Below are 23,955 nucleotides of genomic sequence, written 5' to 3' on the forward strand. Positions count from 1 at the left end.
ATAACAGTGACAGAGACCTTATGTCACACTCTCAAGACTTCATACTGATGTTTGGTGTACTACCAATTAGAGTTATGTAATTATTACTTGACAGGGTTTTGAAGGAGAGCATATTTGCCACCCCAAAATATTTCTGGCATAAGGATTATTTTAGGCTGATTATTTTTATGAAACAGCAGACATAAGAAAAGTTCTGAAAACCAAGAAAAGTTACCCTTTTGTAAAGGATATTTACATTTATAAGGGAAATCTCCATTTGTAAGTGTGTCTCCCTCTCTGTACCAGGAAGTGAAGGATGACTAAATCTCTAAAACATTTTTCAGTGAAGTAGGCAACAGACTTAAATCTGCACAACAATCTTACCCTTGATTATTGTGCTTTTCCTCATAGCCTCCCATAACTGGCTCCCCTGCCCCCAACATCTTCTTTTGCCTTTATCTGAAGATGGTATTTAAGGTGATGGCTTGGGCAATTTCAGATAGTTACTCAGATTTCCTGGGTATCTCTCACATATACAGGAGGGATACATGGTATTAAACTTGTTTGTTTTTCTCCTGTTAATCTGTCTTTTATTATGAGGTTGGGGGGAGGGTCTCAGCCAAGAATCTGAAAGGGTGGAGGAAAAATTATTTTTCCTCCCACACAATTTTAAGTGCCCCATTCCTATTGCCTTACCATGACAGTTTATTTTTTATATTTTTATTATTCCTGCATGCCCATTATGTCAAATCAAGAAAAGAAGAGGGGCTTCCCTGGTGGCACAGTGGGTGAGAGTCCGCCTGCCGATGCAGGGGACACGGGTTCGTGCCCCGGTCTGGGAAGATCCCACATGCCGCGGAGCGGCTGGGCCCGTGAGCCATGGCTGCTGAGCCTGCACGCCCGGAGCCTGTGCTCCGCAACGGGAGAGGCCACAGCAGTGAGAGGCCCGCGTACCGCAAAAAAAAAAAAAAAAAAAAAAAAGAAGAGACAGTTAGGGCTTCCCTGGTGGAGCAGTGGTTAAGAATCCACCTGCCAATGCAGGGGACACGGGTTCAATCCCTGGTCCGGGAGGATCCCACGTGCCGCAGAGCACCTGGATCCATGTGCCACAGCTGCTGAGCCTGCGCTCTGGAGCCCGCATGCCACAACTACTGAAGCCCGCGCGCCTAGAGCCCGTGCCCTGCAGCAGGAGAAGTTACCGCAGTGAGAAGCCCATGCACTGCAACAAAGAGTAGCCCATGCTTGCCGCAACTAGAGAAAGTCCTCGCACAGCAGCGTAGACCCAATGCAGCAAAAAATAAAATAATAAAATAAAATTAAAAAAAAAAGAGAGACAGTCAGATGTGGAACATCACATTTTTAAGGCCCAGTTGAGCAAGAATTATTTTGTTATCATTTAAATGGCAAATTGTGTTTATTCTGCAATGACACTATACCTGTGACAAAAAGAATGCAATACACGTTAATATTACAGACTAAGCACTCATCACAATATTCCAACTCACAGGAAAGCAACAGTTAGAAGAATTCGAAAATTAAAATGAAAGGTCTCATCATAGCAGAATTTCATCACAAAAATAAATGAAAATGAGTGACAAAAGTAAGTTTCTGAAAAGCTAATTTGTTAGCCAAGCAGAGAGAACTACTCACTGATGGTGAGTTATTAAACAGGGTTTGCTTACAGCAAGCAAAGAAATACATCTAGAGAAAACAAACTTAAGACTATTAGCGTTTCACCAAGTACAGTTACTCAAAAAGTTGAGGACATTGAGAGCAACGGCAACGGTAATTTTTTAAAAAAAAAGGGAAAATGGTATGGAGTGTTTTTCCTTTGTGAGTTAACAGATGTTACCAACAATGCTTAATTGCTGTTACTTGCTTGAGGAAGCAATACCAAGTTTGAAGAGACTGAAAAATTAGCCTCTATGAATGAATTGTCTGTGTGGAACAGAACAGGTAAGAATATTTTCAAAGAATTTGACAAAACACTAATTCAGTAAAACCTGATGTGGGATCTGTTAAGGTGTGTTACAACTAATGGTGAGTGAAATATATGTTGCACAGAAAAAAAGTTTAGCTGGACAAATATACAATGCTTTGGAAAACATAAGGTGTTCAAAACCTATGGCTGTTTATTGTATTATACATCAGCAGGTACTTTGTGCAAAATATTTGAGTCTATCATGTGTTATTGAACTAGGAGTGTCAATAGTGAACTTCATTCGCTATTGCTAATGGAACCATTGTCATTCTGTGCACTTTTGTCAAAATTGCAAGTTGAATATCCTGACTTGCCTTACCATACAAGCAGTTGGATGGCTTATAAGTGGCAAAGGTTTATTTTTGAGCTCAGAGCCAAGACGGAAATTTTGCTGAATGAGAAGTACCCTTGACCACTATTATTGAATGCTGAATCACTCTGGCAATTAGTTTTTGTTGAAAACTTGATAACGTTTGATAAATCAACCTAAAATTGTAAGGTAAAAGAGTGCTTATATGCAAAATTTATACTGCAGTAAAGTCACTCTGATGACAACTAAAATTGTTTGAGTCACAAGTAATGGTAAGTTACTTTATACACTCCAGCCCTGTAGAAGTTAAAACAAGAAGCAGAATTTCCATTTGTGCACAAACTCAAATTTTCAATAGGTTGCAATAAATATGGAATTGAGGAGCTTTTATCTGTCAATTAGAAATGATTAATCTTCAATGTAATGGCATGCTAAATGGCAGATATGAAGAAAAGAATCTAATAGAGCTCTTCACATGCCTTCCAAGGATAGATATGTTGAGTTAAATCTATATGCTTGTGGATTGATATCAGTATTGGGCAGTACCTATCTGTGTGAAAAGACATTTTCTGAGATCAGATATACAAGACCATTCATTTCATTAGTAGTCCTCTATTACATAAAACATTGTACTCATTATTATTACATTTGATGGTTTGAATATCATCAATTGAAATTTTTGGGGAATTTGGTTTCTCTTTTGTTATATATAAAACCTACTGAAACTGAGCAGGACCCTGTGGGGCTCCTGGGCACAAAAGCCTTTCTGCCTCCCCTGTTTCTTGTTTGTAGGAAATAAGCTTCATTCAGGTTCCATGACCATCCCTAGTTCCAAAGGGCAGGTTCAAACACTTGTTAACCAGGGAAGGGAGAGGATTGGGAGACAAGGGAGGAGCAGTCAAGAAATGATAGTGCAGCTTTGGGGCAGGGTCCTGTTACCTCCTCAAGGGATGTACATAACAATATCTTTGAGCTCTTCTGCAGAACTAAAACCCTCACCAAATGGAAGATGTTAACTACTTGATGAAGCATTCTTCATTCCAGAGAAAAGGTCACAGTTTGATAACTTCAAGAACCACAGAAGCCCATCACAAGACCACGGTGATACCAGATGATCCCTGGATTGAAGGAATGCAAGCCCTGCATGCACCCTGATCCTTATCAGCAACCCTGCCTCCCTTGAACCATTACTATAAAACTCCTCACAAGCCCCCATGGGTTGGGACACATAGTTTTCAGGGCATTAGCTTACTGTGGCCTGCTTCACCTGGCAAAGCAATAAAGCTATTATTTGCTACTTCACCCCAAACTCTGTCTCCAAGATTCAGTTTGGTGTGACAGAGGTCAGGTTTCAGCAACACTACTCTGGCCCTTTACAGAAAAAGTTTGCTGACTTCTGATCTAGAGGAAAAGAAAAGACAAACTAATAACTGTAATTAATGACCAAGTCTATGAAATAAGTAAAGTCTGGTAGACTCTAGATGCAGAGGGTGAAGAGAAGACTTTTTTTGGCAGAGAGAGCAATATGGTCTAAGGTAGGGAAATCCAGGTTGTGGTCTATATGACTGAAGATGTAACTGAAAGATGGGACAGATGTATGAGAAAGTGAATTAAGCACATACTCCTGATGGACTTGCAAAGTCAGCTGGTGATTTTATAGTTATACACTAAGCAAAGATGAAATTCTCAAATGTATTTGAGTAAAGTGTCCTGTGCTACAATAGTTTCTAAGCAGATTTGTGCTCAGGTCTCAGATTTAACCTTATTTTTTAGACCAAGTCTACTAGAGTTGCATTTCCTATGCACAGTTTAAGAATCTGATTTTAAAATTTTCTGTCAATTGTGAGCAGTTTTATGTCTGTCTGTGTGTCAGTCTGTCAAACGTATCATGCCACATTGTAGGGTAGCAAAATTTGCCACCCCAAAACTTATCTTTTTGACATGAGGATTAATTTGGGCTGGTTATTTCTAAGAAACAGAAAGATCAGGAAATTTTTCTTGTTCCTTCGCCCTTAACTGCCTAAAAGCATTTAGATGAAGGGCCTATTCCCAGAATAGAGCTATCACCAGAGATATTTTCAAAGAATATAAGCTTGGTGAGGTGGAGGAAACTCAGCAGGGCCTAGAGATCAGAGTCCACTCTGTGTCCCATCCTCCCTGCTTGCCCCAGCAAAATTTGTTTACCAAACATTTGCTTTTCCATCTCCATGTCAATTGCCTTCCTCAGCATCAAAGACCCAAACCACTACCCCCAACATCCTTCTTTGTCTATAGTTGAAGATGGTATTTAAGATGAGCATTTCAAGGCTTCCCTGGTGGCGCAGTGGTTGAGGGTCTGCCTACCAATGCAGGGAACATGGGTTCGTGCCCCGGTCCGGGAAGATCCCACATGCCGCGGAGTGGCTGGGCCCCTGAGCCATGGCCGCTGAGCCTGCGCATCCGGAGCCTGTGCTCTGCAATGGGAGAGGCCACAGCAGTGAGAGGCCCGCGTACCACAGATGAGAGTTTCAGCCATTTTGGTGAGTTATCCAGTTTTCTGGGACGTCTCCCATGTATATATGTTATTAAATTTTTGTTTTGATTTTCTCCTGTTAATCTGTCTCAAGTCATTTTAACTCTTAGAACAGCCAGAAGAACTTAGAAGGACAGAGTAAAATTTTTCCTGCCTGACAACATTCAAATGTCCATTAAATTAATTAGGGATAGCATATTAGGTGGTTAAATGCTTAAAGTTATGTAGATGTATCTTGTCCATTTAACTTTGACAATTAAATATCTCTATTGTATAATATGCTTCAATATTCAAATATTAGGAAAAGTTTATTGAATTATATTGCACACAAAAATAACAATTTAAAGGTGAAATAATACTCCCACCCCTAACAATGTTCTTTCCATTACTCTTCTCCCTTCCACCAAACCCCATAGTTTTAATACTAATAAGTAAGAAATGGTCTAATAAAATAGCTCCAATATACAGAACTGCTGAGGATTAACTATAATACAAATGAGAGAAATGGCAGTTCTAGGAAATATTAGTGCTCAAAAAATCTATGCTTGACCTTTTTAATAAAACAAAATATGGTTCATCATTGACTTCTGAAAGATAAGATGCAGATCTATGTTTCTGTATCTTTACATGCACCACATACTGAACCAAAATGTATCTTCCCTTTTATGGAATCAGATGTCAAGCTGTCAAGTAAAGAGTAAAGTGCTTTATAATAATCACCGTCTTTACAGATTTAAACCTCATTTTAATCCAGTTCATATTAAGACAGTGCTCAATAGTGAAAAGTGAGAAGTACATCTTACTGTTGATCGTAAAGAGTTGTGAGAAGTGTCACTGTTATTATTGCTAAAAATTAAATAATAATACTTCCAAGAGGATGGATAGATATTGGCTCTTCTTATCTATCAGATATTACTAGTTCATAGTTTAGACATTGGAAGGGAATTCAGCTTTATTTAAAAATGTATTAAATCCATTAGACACTAATATTTCACCAGTGATGCCCTGTTGATCTAATGAAATAGTCATACATGAAAGAAAAATAAAACATTCATTTATCTTGTTTCACCTTTCAGAATCCAGAAATTTTATGCCTTAAAAAGTTGTCTATAGTCTGTTTGAATGACTTTATCTATGAATGTGGGAAGAGTCTGGCTAATAAGGAGCACTAATTCAGAGTAAATGTCCAAAACTGCATTAAATCTCCCCTAATTTTTTGTCTCAGGCAAGAAGTAAGGAAATTTTCAACCAAATTTCCATTCACAGAAATGTGAATTATAGCCCAAAATATACACAGTGATATAGTTTTTGTGATAAATTGGAAAATATTTTCAGTGGCCAAAGGGTTTAGTTTTTTAAAAAAATAATAGGTGACCTACAAGAATAAAATTCACTTCTCCAACTGTGACTGCCTCACAAAAAAGGCTTATGAAGCAAGATAATTAGATTGAAACTTCTAAATATGGCAAGGCCTTCTTAATGTTCTTCCCAAATGTTTTCCTGACAGTGTCGCACAGAATTTGAGATTCAGGGACTTAACATATTAACTGCATACCTTAACCTGACTAATCCCCAAACTACTGGGTCAGGCAAACCCAGACTGATTCTGTGATTCTTTTAGGGTGAAATGCAGAATGCATCCTTTATTCTCCCTTTTGGGAATATTTATTGCCACTTAAATCTAATGGTAAGAAAATCATAGTTAGAATAAGATCATGATATTTCTGACTAGTCTCAACATTACATTATTGTTTCAAAATCTAGCAAAATGAGAATCCAGAGGAGCTTCAGTGATTCAGCAATTACATTTCTTTCTCAAAGGTTGCAGGTTTCCCACTAGGAAGGTAAGTATGCTTCCATTTTCTTGGTAATGGTAAGAAACCCAAGAATCTCAGATTTTGCAGAAATGTGACATTCTAAGTTGTCACAATCATCTTTTTATTTTAGCTACCAAAGACTACAAGTGAATTTAACTGATAGATTTTTGTTATTTTATTGCCATATATTAGACACATTGACAGGTTAGGGAAAAAGTCTTCTCAAACTAGCATATAAGACATTTTTGGAGAGTCTTATGTAATATCTACCACAATGATATATGCCTAAAGACAGGTAAGTATGCGGGTGATGCTTCTAGTGATAATATTTATAAAACTTTTCCCTCATTCTCATTTAATTCCTTAAAAGAAATCCAAATCCTTACTATGGGAATAATATCCATCAAAACTATGGCAAACATTTACAAATACAAAGTGAAATTTTATCCTTATTTTTGCCCACGATATATTTACTTGAAGGATTTTGTGTTAAAAGTGTTGGCAGAGGGGAGCTTCAAGATGGCAGAAGAGTAAGACGTGGAGATCACCTTCCTCCCCACAAATACAACAGAAATACATCTACACATGGAACAACTCCTAGAGAACACCTACTGAACGTTGGCAGAAGACCTCAGACCTCCCAAAAGGCAAGAAACTCCACACGTACCTGGGTAGTGCAAAAGTAAAAAGAAAAAACAGAGACAAAAGAATAGGGATGGGACCTGCACCAGTGGGAGGGAGCTGTGAAGGAGGAAAGGTTTCCACACACTAGGAAGCGTCTTCATGGGCGGATGCGGGTGGTGGAGGGGGGAGCTTTAGAGCCACGGAGGAGAGTGCAGCAACAGGGGTGCAGAAGACAAGGCAGAGAGATTCCCGCACAGAGGTTCGGTGCCAACCAGTACTCACCAGCGCGAGAGACTTGTCTGCTCACCCTCCAGGGCGGGTAGGGCTGGGAGCTGAGGCTCCAGCTTCGGTGGATCCCAGGGAGAGGACTGGGGTTGGCTGCATGAACACAGCCTGAAGGTGGCTAGTGCACCACAGCTAGCTGGGAGGGAGTCCGGGAAAAGCTTTGGAACTGCCAAAGAGGCAAGAGATTTTTCTTCCCTCTTTGTTTCCTGGTGCGCGAGGAGAGGGGATTAAGAGGGCTGCTTAAAGGAGCTCCAGAGACTGGCGTGAGCCGCGGCTAACAGTGTGGACCCCAGAGATGGGCATGAGATGCTAAGGCTGCCACTGCAGCCAACAAGAAGCCTGTGAGCAACCACAGGTCACTATCCACACGTCCCCTCCCAGGAACCTGTGCAGCCCGCCACTGCCAGGGTCCCGTGATCCAGGGACAACTTCCCCGGGAGAACACACAGCGTGCCTCAGGCTGGTGCAACGTCATGCCATGCTGTCCTCTGCCGCCGCAGGCTTGCCCCGCATCCGTACCCCACCCTCACCCCCGGCCTGAATGAGCCAGAGCCCCCGAATCAGGTGCTCCTTTAACCCCGTCCTGTCTGAGCAAAGAACAGACGCCCTCAGGCGACCTACACGAAGAGGAGGGGCCAAATCCAAAGCTGAACACCTGGAGCTGAGCAAACAAAAAAGAGAAAGGGAAATATATCCCCGCAGCCTCAGGAGCAGCAGATTAAATTTCCACAATCAATTTAATGTACGCTGCATCTGTGGAATACCTGAATAGACAACAAATCATCCCAAATTGAGGAGATGGACTTTGGGAGCAACCATATATATACTTTTTCCCTTTTTCTCTTTTTGTGAGTGTGTATGCATATGCTTCTGTGTGTGATTTTGTCTGTATAGCTTTGCTTTAACCATTTGTCTTAGCGTTCTGTCTTTTCTTTTTCTTTTTTCTTTTTTTTAGTATAGTTTTTAGCACTTGTTATTGTTGGATTTGTTTTTTTTTTTTTGATTTGGTTGCTCTCTTCTTTCCTTATTTTAAATTAATTTTTAATTTTTTAATAATTATATTTTATTTCAATAACTTTATTTTATTTTACCTTTTTCGATCTTTCTTTGCTTTTTTCTCCTTTTTATTATGAGCCATGTGGATAACAGGCCCTTGGCGCTCTGGCCAGGCATCAGGGCTGTACCTCTGAGGTGGGAGAGCCAAGTTCAGGACATTGGTCCACAAGAGACCTTCCAGCTCCACGTAACATCAAATGGCAAAAATCTCCCAGATATCTCCATCTCAACGCTAAGACCCAGCTAAACCTAACGACCAGCAAGCAACAGTGCTGGACACCCTATGCCACAAAACTAGCAAGACAGGAACACAACCCCACCCATTAGCAGAGAGGCTGCCTAAAATCATAATAAGGTCACAGACACCCCAAAACACACCACCAGACATGGACCTACCCACCAGAAAGACAAGATCCAGCCTCATCCACCAGAACACAGGCACTATCCCCTCCACCAGGAGGCCTACCCAACCCACTAAACCAACCTTAGCCACTGGGGGCAGACACCAAAAACAACGGGAACTAAGAACTTGCAACCTTTGAAAAGGAGACTCCAAACACAGTAAGTTAAGCAAAATGAGAAGAAAGAGAAATGCACAGCAGATGAAGGAGCAAGGTAAAAACCAACCAAACCAAACAAATGAAGAGGAAGTAGGCAGTCTACCTGAAAGAGAATTCAGAATAATGATAGTAAAGATGATCCAAAATCTTGGAAATAGAATGGAGAAAATACAAGAAATGTTTAACAAGGAACTAGAAGAACTAAAGAGCAAACAAACAATGATGAACAACACAATAAATGAAATTAAAAATTCTCTAGAAGGAATCAATAGCAGAATAACTGAGGCAGAAGAACGGATAAGTGACCTTGAAGATACAAGAGTGGAAATAACTACTGCAGAGCAGAATAAAGAAAACAGAATGAAAAGAAGTGAGGAGTCTCAGTGACCTCTGGGACAATATTAAATGCACCAACATTCAAATTATAGGGGTCCCAGAGGAAGAAGAGAAAAAGAAAGGGACTGAGAAAATAATTGAAGAGATTATAGTTGAAAACTTCCCTAATATGAGAAAGGAAATAGGAAATAGTTAATCAAGTCCTGGAAGCACAGAGAATGCCCTACAGGATAAATCCAAGGAGAAACACTCTAAGACACATATTAATCAAAGTATCAAAAATTTTAAAAAAAGGAAAAAATATAAGCAGCAAGGGAAAAACAACAAATAACATACGCGGGAATCCCCATAACGTTAACAGCTGATATTTCAGTGGAAACTCTGCAAGCCGGAAGGGACTGGCAGGACATATTTAAAGTGTTGAAAAGGAAAAACCTACAACAATGATTACTCTATCCAGCAAGTATCTCATTCAGGTTTGATGGAGAAATTAAAACTTTTGGAGACAAGCAAAAGCTAAGAGAACTCAGCACCACCAAACAAGCTTTACAACAAATGCTAAAGGAACTTCTATAGGCAGGAAACACAAGAGAAGGAAAAGACCTACAAGAACAAACCCAAAACAATTAAGAAAATGGCAATAGGAACATACATATCGATAATTACCTTAAATGTAAATGGATTAAATGCTCCAACCAAAAGACATAGACTGGCTGAATGGATACAAAAACAAGACCCGTATATATGCTGTCTACAAGAGATCCAATTCAGGCCTAGGGACACATACAGACTGAAAGTGAGGGGATGGAAAAAGATATTCCACACAAATGGAAATCAAAAGAAAGCTGGAGTAGCAATTCTGATATCAGACAAAACAGACTTTAAAACAGAGACTACTGCAAGAGACAAAGAAGGACACTACATAATGATCAAGGGATCAATCCAAGAAGAAGATATAACAATTGTAAATATTTATGCACTCAACATAGGAACACCTCAATACATAAGGCAAATACTAACTGCCATAAAAGGGGAAATTGAAAGTAACACATTCATAGCAGGGGACTTTAACATTTCACTTTCACCAATGGACAGATCATCCAAAATGAAAATAAATAAAGAAACACAAGCTTTAAATGATACATTAAACAAGAGGACTTAATTGATATTTATAGGAAATTCCATCCAAAAACAACAGAATACACATTTTGCTCAAGTGCTCATGGAACATTCTCCAGGATAGATCATATCTTGGGTCATAAATCAAGCCTTGGTAAGATTAAGAAAATTGAAATTGTATCAAGTATCTTTTCCAACCACAATGCTGTGAGACTAGATAGCAATTACAGGAAAAGATCTGTAAAAAATACAAACACATGGTGGCTAAACAATACACTACTAAATAACGAAGTGGTCACTGAAGAAATCAAAGAGGAAATCAAAAAATACATAGAAACAAATGACCATGGAGACACGACGACCCAAAACCTATGGGATGTAGCAAAAGCAGTTCTAAGAGGGAAGTTTATAGCAATACAAACCCACCTTAAGAAACAGGAAACATCTCGAATAAACAACCTAACCTTGCACCTAAAGCAATTAGAGAAAGAAGAACAAAAAAAACCCCCAAAGTTAGCAGAAGGAAAAATATCATAAATATCAGATCAGAAATAAATGAAAAAGAAATGAAGGTAATGATAGCAAAGATCAAAAAAACTAAAAGCTGGTTTTTGAGAAGATAAAATTGTTAAACCATTAGCCACACTCATCAAGAAAAAAAGGAGAAGACTCACATCAATAGAAATAGAAATGAAAAAGGAGAAGTAACAACTGACACTGCAGAAATACAAAAGATCATGAGAGATTACTACAAGCAACTCTATGCCAATAAAATGGACAACCTGGAAGAAATGGAAAAATTCTTACAAATGCACAACCTGCCAAGACTGAATCAGGAAGAAATAGAAAATATGAACAGACCATTCACAAGCACAGAAATTGAAACTGATTAAAAATCTTCCAACAAACAAAAGCCCAGGACCAGATGACTTCACAGGCGAATTCTATCAAACATTCAGAGAAGAGCTAACACCTATCCTTCTCAAACTCTTCCAAAATATAGCAGATGGAGGAACACTCCCAAACTCTTCTACGAGGCCACCATCACCCTGGTACCAAAGCCAGACAAGGATGTCACAAAGAAAGGAAACTACAGGCTAATATCACTGATAAGCATAGATGCAAAAATCCTTAACAAAATACTAGCAGACAGAATCCAATAGCACATTAAAAGGATCATACACCATGATCAAGTGGGGTTTATCCCAGGAAGGCAAGGATTTTTCAATATACGCAAATCAATCAACTTGATACACCATATTAAAAAATTGAAGGAGAAAAAACATATGATCACCTCAATAGATGCAGAGAAAGCTTCTGAAAAAATTCAACACCCATTTATGATAAAAACACTGCAAAAAGTAGGCATAGAGGGAACTTTCCACAAAAGAAAAAAGGCCATATATGACAAACCCACAGCCAACATCATCCTCAAGGGTGAAAAACTGAAAGCATTTCCAATAAGATCAGGAACAAGACAAGGTTGCCCAGTCTCACCATTCTTACTCAACATAGTTCTGGAAGTTTTAGCCACAGCAATCAGAGAAGAAAAGGAAATAAAAGAAATCCAAATCGGAAAAGAAGAAGTAAAGCTGTCACTGTTTGCAGCTAACATGATTCTATACATAGAGAATCCTAAAGATGCTATCAGAAAACTACTAGAGCTAATCAATGAATTTGGTAAAGTAGCAGGATATAAAATTAATGCACAGAATTCTCTGGCATTCCTATACACTAATGATGAAAAATCTGAAAGTGAAATCAAGAAAACACTCCCATTTACCATTGCAACAAAAAGAATAAAATATCTAGGAAAAAACCTACCTAAGGAGACAAAAGACCTGTATGCAGAAAACTATAAAAACACTGATGATAGAAATTAAAGATGATACAAATACATGGAGAGATATACCATGTTTTGGGGTTGGAAGAATCAGCATTGTGAAAATGGCTCTACTCCCCAAAGCAATCTACAGATTCATTGCAATCCCTATCAAACTACCACTGGCATTTTTCACAGAACTAGACCAAAAAATATAACAATTTGTATGGAAACACAAAAGACCCCGAATAGCCAAAGCAATCTTGAGAAAGAAAAACAGAGCTGGAGGAATCAGGCTCCCTGACTTCAGACTATACTACAAAGCTACAGTAATCAAGACAGTATTGTACTGGCACAAAAACAGAAAGATAGATCAATGGAACAGGATAGAAAGCCCAGAGATAAACCCACGCACATATGGTCACCTTATCTTTGATAAAGGAGGCAGGAATGTACAGTGGGGAAAGAACAACCTCTTCAATAAATGGTGGTGGGAAAACTGGACAGGTACATGTAAAAGTATGAGATTAGATCACTCCCTAACACCATACGCAAAAATAAGCTCAAAATGGATTAAAGACCTAAATGTAACGCCAGAAACTATCAAACTCGTAGAGGAAAACATAGGCAGAACACTCTATGACATAAATCACAGCAAGATCCATTTTGACCCACTTCCTAGAGGAATGGAAATAAAAACAAAAATAAACAAATGGGACCTAATGAAACTTCAAAGCTTTTGCACAGCAAAGGAAACCATAAACAAGATCAGAAGACAACCCTCAGAATGGGAGAAAACATTTGCAAATGAAGCAACTGACAAAGGATTAATTTCCAAAATTTACAAGCAGCTCATGCAGCTCAGTAACAAGAAAACAAACAATCCAATCCAAAAATGGGCAGAAGACCTAAATAAACATTTCTCCAAAGAAGATATACAGACTGCCAACAAACACATGAAAAATGCTCAACATCATTAATCATTAGAAAAATGCAAATCAAAACTACAATGAGATACCATCTCACACCAGTCAGAATGGCCATCATCAAAAAATCTAGAAACAACAAATGCTGGATAGGGTGTGGAGAAAAGGCAACACTCTTGTACTGCTGGTGGGAAAGTGAATTGGTACAGCCACTATGGAGAACAGTATGGAGGTTCTTTTAAAAACTACAAATAGCAGTCTTCCCTGGTGGCACAGTGGTTGAGAGTCCACCTGCCAATGCAGGGGACATGGGTTCGTGCCCTGGTTTGGGAAGACCCCACGTGCCGCAGAGCAGCTGGGCCCGTGAGCCAAGTCCGTTGAGCCTGCACATCTAGAGCCTATTGCTCCACAACGGGAGAAGCCACAACAGTGAGAGGCCCGTGTACTGCAAAGAAAAAAAAAATAGCCCATTTTCAAAAAAAAAAAAATCTACAAAAAGAACTACCATATGACCCAGAAATCCCACTACTGGGCATATACCCTGAGAAAACCATAATTCAAAGAGTCATGTACCAAAATGTTCATTGCAGCTCTATTTACAATAGCCCAGAGATGGAAACATCCTAAGTGTCCATCATCGGATGAATGGATAAAGAAGATGTGGCACATATATTCAATGGAATATTACTCAGCCATAAAATGAAACGAAATTGAGCTATTTGTAATGAGGTGGATAGACCTAGAGTCTGTCATACAGAGTGAAGTAAGTCAGAAAGTAAAAGACAAATACCGTATGCTAACACATATATATAGAATTTAAGGAAAAAAAAATGTCATGAAGAACCTAGGGTTAAGACAGGAATAAAGACACAGACCTACTGGAGAACGGACTTGAGGATATGGGGAGGGGGAAGGGTGAGCTGTGACAAAGTGAGAGAGAGGCATGGACATATATACACTACCAAATGTAAGGTAGATAGCTAGTGGGAAGCAGCCACAGAGCACAGGGAGATCAACTCAGTGCTTTGTGACTGCCTGGAGGGGTGGGATAGCGAGGGTGGGAGGGAGGGTGATGCAAGAGGGAAGAGATATGGGAACATATGTATATGTATAACTGATTCACTTTGTTATAAAGCAGAAACTAACACACCATTGAAAAGCAATTATACCCCAATAAAGATGTTAAAAAAAAAAAAAGACAGTATGGTACTGGCACAAAAACAGAAAGATAGATCAATGGAACAGGATAGAAAGACCAGAGATATACCCATGCACATATGGTCACCTTATCTTTGATAAAGGAGGCAGGAATGTACAGTGGAGAAAGGACAGCCTCTTCAATAAGTGGTGCTGGGAAAACTGGACAGGTACAAGTAAAAGTATGAGACTAGATCACTCCCTAACACCATACACAAAAATAAGCTCAAAATGGATTAAAGACCTAAATGTAAGGCCAGAAATTATCAAACTCTTAGAGGAAAACATAGGCAGAACACTCTATGACATAAATCGCAGCAAGATCCTTTTTGACCCACTTCCTAGAGAAATGGAAATAAAAACATAAATAAACAAATGGGACCTAATGAAACTTAAAAGCCTTTGCACAGCAAAGGATACCATATCAAGACAAAAGACAACTCTCAGAATGGGAGAAAATATTTGCAAATGAAGCAACTGACAAAGGATTAATCTCCAAAATATACAAGCAGCTCATGTAGCTCAATATCAAAAAAAACAAGAAACCCGATCCAAAAATGGGCAGAAGACCTAGATAGACATTTCTCCAGAGAAGATATACAGATTGCCAACAAACACATGAAAGAATGCTGAACGTCACTAATCATTAGAGAAATGCAAATCAAAACTACAATGAGATATCATCTCACACCGGTTAGAATGGCCATCACCCAAATATCTACAAACACTAAATGCTGGAGAGTGTGTGGAGAAATGGGAACACTCTTGCACTGTTGGTGGGAATATAAATTGATACAGCCACTATGGAGAACAGTATTGAGGTTCCCTAAGAAACTAAAAATAGAACTACCATACGACCCAGCAATCCCACTACTGGACATATACCGTGAGAAAACCGTAATTCTTAAAGAGTCATGTACTTCAAAGTTCATTGCAGCTCTATTTACAGTAGCCAGGACATGGAAACAACCTGAGTGTCCATCGACAGATGAATGGACAAAGAAGATATGGCACATATATACAATGGAATATTACTCAGTCATAAAAAGAAACAAAATTGAATTATTTGTCATGAGGTGGATGGACCTAGAGTCTGTCATACAGAGTGAAGTAAGTCAGAAATTGAAAAACAAATACCATATGCTAACACACACACACACACACACACACACACACACACACACATATATGGAATCTAAAAAAAAATTGGTCATGAAGAACCTAGGGCCAAGACGGGAATAAAGATGCAGACCTACTAGAGAATGGAGTTGAGGACACAGGGAGGAGGAAGGGTAAGCTGTGACAAAGTGAGAGAGTGGCATGGACATATATACACTACCAAACTTAAGGTAGATAGCTAGTGGGAAGCAGCCGCATAGCACAGGGAGATCAGCTTGGTGCTTTGTGACCACCTAGAGGGGTGGGATAGGGAGGGTGTGAGGGAGGGAGATGCAAGAGGGAGGAGATATAGGGATATATGTATATGTATAGCTGATTCACTTTGTTATAAAGCGGAAAGTAGGATACCGTTGTAAATCAATTATACTCCAGTAAAGATGTTATATATATATATATATATATATATATATATATATATATATATATAAAGTCTCCCAGCTAGAGGGGTGGCACAGGGATGTTGGGAGGGAGATGCAAGAGGGAGGAGATGTGGGGATATATGTATTTGTATAGCTGATTCACTTTGTTATAAAGCGGAAACTAACACATCCTTGTAAAGCAATCATACTCCAATAAAGATGTTAAAAAATAAAGTGTTGACAATATGTCAACTTTTAATTTTTATAGTAAGTAACGTGGAACAATTTTCATTGGCAGTGAATACACTCCAGAAAGTTCCTGAAATAGGAATAAAATCCCTTAGTTAATTCCTACACTCCTTAATGTTTCCTAAGGTCCTTCTGTGTGTTTTTCTGTCTTACAATTAGCAAAGTGGTAGGCAATATCTGAGGAGGTAAAGATAAGTGTTTAAAAGAAAGTAACATCAGGCTTCCCTGGTGGCGCAGTGGTTGGGAGTCCACCTGCCAATGCAGGGGACATGGGTTCGTGCTCCCGGTCCGGGAAGATCCTACATGCTGTGGAGCGGCTGGGCCCGTGGGCTATGGCCGCTGTGTCTGCGCGTCCGGAGCCTGTTCTCCGCAACGGGAGAGGCCGCAGCGGTGAGAGGCCCGAGTACCGGAAAAAAAAAAAAAAATTAACACCTGCTCATCATTATAGTGCAATAGTGGAAAAGGCAGGGCCTTTGAAATCTGCATGTGGCTCTACATCTACTAGGTTTACGAATTCTGTCAAATTAAAGATGACTCTCAGTTTTATCATCTGGGAAATTAGTATAATATGAGCCTCTTAGGATCACTGTATTTTACTGAGTTACTAAAGTGCCTGGCACCTTATAAGTATCCTGTTCACTTGAACTGTTATGGATATATCTACCCTAATCACATGAAGTGGAAACCTTCTACAGCCATCCCCCATGTGGTTCTCTCTCTCTCTCTCTCTCTCTCTCTCTCTCTCTCTCTTTCTCCCTCCCTCTCCCTCTCTCTTTTCATCTCAACATGTTTGAAATTAGTAATTCCAATTACTTAGAAAAGGTTTTTGTATATTTGAAAAATTAAAATTACCAAGTGCTACAATAAATAGCACAGGAATGTGTTGATTGAGGGTTGAGGGAACAGGGAAGAGGTAGAACTTAATTATTCCTTATTTTTCCAATTATTGCATAACTCCTAATTGGGAGAAACCGCTTTTGATTATAGATAAATTCCTTTTAGTCACATAAAAATAAATTATCTGTGAATTTACTTGGCATTCCAAAAACCACGTTGGTTTACAGAACTGGAGATTTCCCGAAATCTTCAAAATCTGAGAACGAGTATTAATCATATTTATGAATACCTAAAGATAGACAAAGCCAAACTGACTATTGAAAACTTTTAAATGAATTGACTTATTAACATGTTATACAATGTGTGTAAATTTGCTTAGAATTCAGTGAAATTTTTTTGGATTGTGGCAAGAAGGAGAGGGTTTGGATTGAGTAAATTTAAAGATGGAGTTTGTTATTTGGTTTTCATTTAAAATTTTCAAGTCTTCTTAAAATATTGTCTCCTAAAAGTACTGTATACATTACATGCTTGAAGAAATATGACAAATTTAAAATTTCCTAATAAGTTATACAGAGTAAAGTGTTCCCATATAAACTCACAGACTAAATTTATAGCATATTTTTGGAAGATGAGGCTAGGCCAGGAATACACAATTTACTATGTTTCCTTTCCACATGACCAATGGGACACATTTGTCAGAATTTAAATGGTATGAAAACCTATGATCATCAGCATTCTGGTATAGATAGTACATTGTGGATTTGGAACACCTTATGTCCTATGACCTTATGTCTTTATTGTTTGGATCTTTTTTTGCTTTGTTTATTTTGCTTTTTACTTGCAAACTGGTGTTAAGAGATATGGGTTTCTAAAAGTAAAGAACACATTTGATAGTGGTGGATGGAATGGTGTAGAAAAGATTTAACACAGGTTAATATAAACTAAAAGTTATTTTAAGATTATTTTTTCTAGGATAACCACTATCATCAAAGCTAAAATGATGAGGGCCTAAGGAAAACAGTGTTGGATTATTCCATAAGCATATCCACTATTTTCCAGACTTGTCTGAGTCCCTCAGAACGAGTTTGGCAGCACAAGAATATGCCGACCCTCTTTCTGGTTGTAGTTAGCCCTAAGCAAAATGTGACAAAAAGAGGGGAGTAATTTGTGAGGAATATATTAATTTATCCATAAGGATTCCAAGGGTTCTGCCAAAAGCAAACAGCTATTTTGAAATTGTCTTCAAGGGTAACAAATCACCAGGTGGAAAAATCAACAAGCTTGGAGCACTTAATTAGATCTTTTATCTTAATCATCAACAAGTCAAGTGTATGCTTATGTGTTTAGGGAAGGGGGAATGTTTTAGAAGGGGGATGAATTAACACTTAGAAAGCTCAGAGGTTTAACAAAATCTGACATGAGATTTGCCAGATGGTTTGGTACCGGATTGTAAAACTTGAAACTAATCTTCATTTAAGAGTTTTAATGGTTGTATCTCTCTTATGAAGCCTCTTGCTCTTCTGCTGTGGTGATTCTGCAAAATTATAGATCAGGCTTTAAAGAACAGCTTCTATGAAAAGAGTCTCCTTAAATCTCAGCTAAACTGAGCAAGAAGATTACATGTTATTATGATGTAGCACAGCAGGATTTTCCCCCAGCAAACATGATGTGAAAAAGGATAAAGCTATCACTCTGTGCAAAGAGGTCATCCATAGAAGAACAATGCTTTTCACACAGATTATCCATACATGTTGAAATGTTCACATTGCAAAAGCTTTTTCTTAATGTTTCTTTGAAGAGCTCTGATCCTGACAAGCATCCAGATCTAGATAAAAAGACCCAGTGATCATATCTATAGGAGGTGGCCTGCCCCAGGGCACTTGGGAGAGATTGTACCTGTCACAGACATTACTGGAAAAAAATAAAGTATTTTTTTCTCAGGTAATTTATATTTAGTCCAAGCTGATCAATTTTATTTGAAGGAGAAGACATTTTTCTCAATTTTACATAATTTAAGTTTACTACACATTAAAAATACATATTCTTATTAGCACACAAAAGACCAGAAAAGTAATACACAGAACTATAACTCTGTATGTGTTTTCATATTTCAATGTTCCTACTGAAAGCCAATTAAGGTATGTTCCATAATAATGAGCCTCAAATATTCAGTAGAAGGATTATGCTGTCATCAGATTATTTAACACCAGATCATTTGAACTTTCATCTTTTAAATATCAACGCTTATCAGAAAATATCAGTAAATTATGTTTAACACCTTTAAAGAATAATTCATGTTTGCTTATTCACTAGATTATTTCTTGCTTTCAACTCTCTGAGAATGGCTGGAAATTACTCCTCATAGTAGACACGGATATTTCAAACAAATGGCTGCCGATTATTTTTCAAGAACTAGACCCAAATAAAGACACAAGTATGCACATGCACACACATGCACATGCATACACACACACTTCTATAAATTTCATTTAGTCCTCATTTAGTCCTCATTTTCAAAGTAATTATTGTCATTGAAGTTACCATAAATTCTCAAGAATACACTATGTAAGTAGCATCTGGGCTAATCTCTTAAATGGTTTCAAATTCTTTAAAGCTGGCTATGAAAGCGTTAAAAACTATTCTAAACTTATAATTCAGAGACAACAATTATACATTTTCAAAGATTTTATAAATTGTTAGAGAAAGCGTAGGGGTGGTGGTAAATCTTTGTTTTAAAATACTTTTTCCATGGGCTTTTCTGCTGGTGCAGTGGTTGAGAGTCCGCCTGCCGATGCAGGGGACACGGGTTCATGCCCTGGTCCGGGAAGACCCCACATGCCACGGAGCGGCTGGGCCCATGAGCCATGGCCGCTGAGCCTGCGCGTCCGGAGCCTGTGCTCCACAACGGGAGAGGCCACAACAGTGAGAGGCCCGCGTACCGCAAAAAAGAAAAAAAAAAAACTTTTTCCAATAGGAATTGAAAGAACTCAAAAGAGTGAGATTAACTGACTATTTACCCCTTTAATGTGGGGTGATTTTTTACATAAACATTAATTTTTATATTATTTCTAAGACACTAGAGTAGAAGTAATTCATGCATTTTTTGTACATTTTAAAACATGTGTCTTTCACTTGGAAACATTTTTCCATGCATAAATCTCTTGAATGGGGAAATATATGATAATTTATTATATGTTGTAGCAATGTTTAATTTGAAATATAAAAGTATTATTTTGCAATTGGAAAGAAAAATACAGCAAGTTTGGCCAAATTTATGCTCAAAATACTAAATGTGATTGCAATTAAGCAAAAATTATAGTATTCCTATTATTCATAGAAATAAATACAGTACAGATGAAGCTAAACTCCTACAGACTTAACTATTCCCTGCAATGAAAAATAAGGCACAATGAAAATTGTTTAGGTTATTGGCATCATCATTCTTGTCTCTACGAAAGGGACTCTACTGTATATAAACTAGACAGCATCATGAAGAGGATCTGTTGTATATCAGTAGTACTAATATCCACACCCCTTTGCAATCTCTGGTAAAGATAAATTAACCTTTGTCTAGAACACACACATAAAATAATAACTTTATCACTACTTCCAGTCTGTAATCTTGCCTGCAGTAAGTCTTCCTAATGATTATGTCAAATGAAAAATCTCTTTCAGTTACACATTAAAATCTGGATTGGTAATTCCTAAATGTTAAACATGTCTGCCCTTAACTATAAATGAATTATAATTGCATCATCTGTGTCTACTCTAACTTGCCATCATTCAGACATGAAAATGATGACACCAATTATTTAAATAGCGAATGGAATTGTGGACTTCTAGTTTTTTCTTCTATCGTTTCACCTGTGAACACAAAATCTATGGAAAAAAGGATGTCTGAGAGCTGGTGGCCACAGCAATTATGAATTAGCTTTCTTCTCCCAAAATCAAATTACAAGTCAAAAATTAAGAATTATATACTTTTTGTCCTAATATCAGGACATTAGGTTCAAGTGTGGGACAGAGACAGAGAATAGTCCTATTTCATTATGGAAATCATGATTTCCCTCAGGATTTATATCATAAGGCACAAAAAGGGACTTCTTCCTAAACTTGAGAATTTAGTGAGGCATGTTAAAAATTTAGGAAATCTGTTTTCAACTCCAACCAAGATTCACATGCTAGGTACAAACAAAGTCTTACTAGATTTCTTGTACAAAAGAAAACTGTCTCATGAGGTTGCTGTCATGAAAGTCTTCTGAGTTTTTCAAAGATGCTGCTTATGTTGAATATTTTTGGCAACATAAACATGGCCAAATAGGGGCCCTCATTGCTGCTATGAAAACTTGGCTTTGTGAGCATAAATTCAATATTAAAGAATTAAAAACAATCCATGTAGATACATTATTTATGCTATTAATTAAAATTGGTTTTCAGCACCAAAAATCTTACTAATTAATTATTTTAAAAACATTCATCATGGGCTTCCCTGGTGGCAGGGTGGTTAAGAATCCGCCTGCCAATGCAGGGGACACGGATTCAAGCCCTGGTCCAGGAAGATCCCACATGCCGCAGAGCAGCTAAGCCCGTGCGCCACAACTACTGAGCCTGCACTCTAGGGCCTGCGAGCCACAACTACTGAGCCCACGTGCCACAACTACTGAAGCCCTCACACCTAGAGCCCGTGCTCCGCAACAAGAGAAGCCACTGCAATGAGAAGCCTGCGCACCGCAACAAAGAGTAGCCCCCGCTCACCGCAACTAGAGAAAAGCCCGCATACAGCAACAAAGACCCAACACAGCCAAACATAAAATAAATAAATTTAACAACAACAAAAAAAACATTCATCAGTATTGCTTGCTAAGCATATGTATATCCAATTCCTAGGTTGTTATCAATAAACTAGTAAAGAAATAAGATGTTTTCTATAGTTAAAAAATGTGCTAGACTAAGGTATTGGTAAATCTAACTTCCTTTTGTAAGAACCTGAAGAATATGCATTATGACTATATTAAAGCCCTTCATATAATAATGACATTTCTAATTCCTCAAGAGATCCTTCTAGGAATCTTGAGTGATATGCTAGAAAATATTTTGACCTGAATTAGTCTACAACCTACATCAATCAGCTAAAAATCTGAAGCAAATAGTAAACGGAGGAACGGAGAGTAATGCAAGTAAGTAAGAGTGGAAAAATAGTAAATATAATTAGTGAGGAAAGAAAGAAGTTAGCTGTCTGAAATATGATGGAAAATAATGTGGGCAAAATAGAGATGTGACCTATATAACTGTGCCCCTATCCTAGGCAATTACCTATTGAATTTAAGAGTACAGTAATGAGAGTCCATATTAGCTCAAGTAGAGCAAATTTACCTTGACCAAAACAAGAGGAATAACAAGCAAATATGAAAATGGAATTTTAAAATTGGAGTTAAGTTACAAAGGGTAGAAAGTTTAGTACTGGTTATTTTTGTATTAGAGCATTAGGAAAATTTTGCATATTATAACATTATAATAAAAATTAAAAAACAACATCACAATTATATCTCTTTATAGTAGATTTTCTAAACCTAAGCTAGATTAATATCTCAAGTTTATTTCATAGTAGATTTTACAGTAAGTGGTCTTTAAGGACTAGTTAAAAAGGGGGAAAAAGTAAAAATGAATAATCTATATTTCTGAGAAAGCAACATTTTTATATATCAAGAACTTTATGATCACTATATTATTACTTTCCTATCAAAGGTATTGAGGAAATATTTATTTACTAGACTCATTGGAATTTTATTTTAAAAGAAATGCACACTCATTATATATAGACATGGGCAGAATATTGAGACTGATGAGAAAGACAGGAATGTTGAAATCCTTTTGAAGTCAAGGGAAAATGCAATTGCTCGCCAATGTTGAGTGGGTACAGTGATTGCAGAAATAAACTAAATTAATAACCAAGGTTTTAAGCTATTATTTCTTAAGCTGCCTACTTCATCCCAAGCCTAACATGATTAAATAATATGTCAAATAGGGGCTTCAAAGAAGATAAGCACATAAAGATTCTTCTAGCTCAAGACCTACATATTACATTTTGTTTTAAATATCTAATAAATTTGGCTTTTTATTCGTAATATGTTTTTTGTATACAAATAGTTCGAGTAGATTAGTAAAAACAGCAAAGAATTTACAAACATAGGCTTTAGAATCACACAGACCTGAACCAAATGCCATTTGTGCATGCTAATTTGTTCTAAAATCTTGTACAAGTTAGTTAACTTACCTGAATCTCTGTTTCCTCATCCTTAAAAAGGAGAATGAAAACACCTCTCTCGTGGGATTGGTGTGAAGATTAAACAGATCTTTGTGCACAGCAATTAGAATAGCACCTGGCATATATCATTAGTATTCGATACATGCTGCCATTTATTTCATGTTAGTTCAAAGCAAATATAATCACCTTAATCGACAATCAACTTTTGGGCATAAGAGGGTCTACTTTAGCTTCCTATAGATTCCAAGAAGGAAGAAAATCATAGTCTAACACAGTACTTGAATTATAACATAGCATACCTCTTATTTGAGTATGACTTTTTAACAATTTACATCTCATTGTGTGTAATACCACCTACAAGACATCTTATGAAGCAGCCTCATGCTACATTACTAATCTTATTTCCCTCTGCCTTGCCCTTGCTCAGACTGGCCCATCCACACTGGCTTCCTTGTTTCCTTTTTAATATACAGCCATGTTCTGGCCCCTTGTTCTTTGCTCAGTCCCTTACTGTTTTCAGATCTTTGACCAAATATTATATA

General features: G+C 37.8%; 1 protein-coding gene across 6 annotated transcripts in view; it reads right to left on the reverse strand.

Moving 5' to 3' along the window:
• The window catches only part of PCDH11X (protocadherin 11 X-linked), a 704,983-nt gene that overhangs the window by 397,468 nt on the left and 283,560 nt on the right, over nt 1-23,955 (reverse strand). The window lies entirely within an intron of this gene.

The sequence above is a fragment of the Lagenorhynchus albirostris genome, chromosome X (genome assembly GCF_949774975.1).
Source record: "Lagenorhynchus albirostris chromosome X, mLagAlb1.1, whole genome shotgun sequence".
Classification (NCBI taxonomy): Eukaryota; Metazoa; Chordata; class Mammalia; order Artiodactyla; family Delphinidae; genus Lagenorhynchus; species Lagenorhynchus albirostris.